The sequence below is a fragment of the Propithecus coquereli genome, unplaced genomic scaffold (genome assembly GCF_000956105.1).
Source record: "Propithecus coquereli isolate 6110/MARCELLA unplaced genomic scaffold, Pcoq_1.0 Scaffold1, whole genome shotgun sequence".
In the NCBI taxonomy this organism is placed as follows: domain Eukaryota; kingdom Metazoa; phylum Chordata; class Mammalia; order Primates; family Indriidae; genus Propithecus; species Propithecus coquereli.
In genome coordinates, this window is record NW_012133857.1 from 29,107,614 (window position 1) to 29,109,310 (window position 1,697).

The following is a 1,697-nucleotide window of genomic DNA, read 5'->3' on the forward strand; positions in this document are numbered from 1 at the left end:
TTTTTAGTAGAGACGGGGTCTTGCTCTTGCTCAGGCTGGTTTTGAACTCCTGAGCTCAAACAATCCGCCCGCCTCGGCCTCCCAGAGAGCTAGGATTATAGGCGTGAGCCACCGCGCCCGGCCTTAGCTTTCTATTTGTATTTTTCTTTCTTTTGTCTTCCCTACTTAAAAGAAAATTAACTTCCTTACCCTGCCTTTACAAAGAATGATATTTTTGTACCAAAAAAATTAATTCTTAGAAAAATGTATAAAACAGAAAAACAAACACAAAATTAGTAAAAATTATGTAGTCATACCCAAAGAGAACCATATTTGTATTTTAGTTATCTTCTCCCTACACCACGATGCCCTCACCCACCCCCCACTCCATGCATAGGATAAAATTGTTGAATTTAGGCTGCTTCTAATTTTTTCCTTTTAAAAAAGCAGTGTAATAAACACTCTTGTAGCTGAATCTTCCATGCACATATTGATTTTTCTTTCAGTTAAAATTTTTAGAAGTTCTCATTGGCTTTTAACTTATGTTTCATTTAACGTATCCTGTCAAGCACCCTTAAATACTTTCTGGAACAAGATGAGATACAATTAAAGAGAGAAAGTCAGACAGGACTAATCTCTTGCTCAGCACAAGATTAACAGAGCACCACCCTTACACTCAGGTTTTCTCTGAGGACTCAAGATACAAAGAATGATAAGAGGTGGTCTCTGCCCTCATAGGGTTTAAATTCAAATAGGTGAAACTGATGAGCTGTAAAAATGTGCACAAAGTGACCCAATACAAGGTTAGAGAAAAGTTTATATCAACAGTGACATATGGTGGTATCTGGAAGGTGCCAAAGGCAACAAGTCATGGGGGCAGGTTGGAACATTCAGCAAATATTTACTGTGCCAATTGTGCTGGGTGCCCAGTGCTGGGGCTACAGTGGAGATGAAGACACAGTCTTTGCCCTCAAGCAGCTCAGGGTCAATACAGTGTGGATGCATGAATGGGGAGGGTCTCAGTGTACTCACACAGATCACAGCAAAACAACCTGGCAAGTATACTTAGAGGCATACGGGATCTCTGCAAGCTTGGAGGCCCAGGCTTTTAATGGGAAGAGGGTTTCAAAAAAAGGCTTCCTGGAATTGAGCCTAAAGGATGAAGAGGAGAAAGCCAAACAAGAGAGAGGATGGCCCAGGAACAGAAAGATCTTTTGCGGAGAGCAGTGGATTCAAACTTTTTGACTTTGACCCACGCTGAGAAATTCATTTTAAGTCTTGATCTAGCATAGGCACATCTTTGCACAGGAGTGAAGCCAAAGTTTCCTGAATCAATTCTCTAAGACATGCAAAATAATTTTACTTTCCATTTTAATTCATTAGCAAAAAGTATGGTTGCAAGCCACTAAATCATTTTCATGACCCACTAATGAGTACTTATGGGCAGATTGAACATTAGAGGCCGAAATTGAGGATAAGTTTAGTGCCTGACAAAGCAAAAATTAAACCCAAGTAGCTGCTGAAACTCTCTGGAGGAGGTCAGCCGGGTCAGGAAAAAGTCCCCGAAAAGCTTCTCTCAGTGTGCAAATGAAAGGGTAAATAGGCTCCAATTGTCTTGGAAAAGGGAATAAAGAACACCTTTTTGTTCTTCTGAGTGGTTTACCAAGAGTTCCCTCGCCCTTTGTTATGCAGAGCTGGTCCCTGGAGAGAAGAAACCC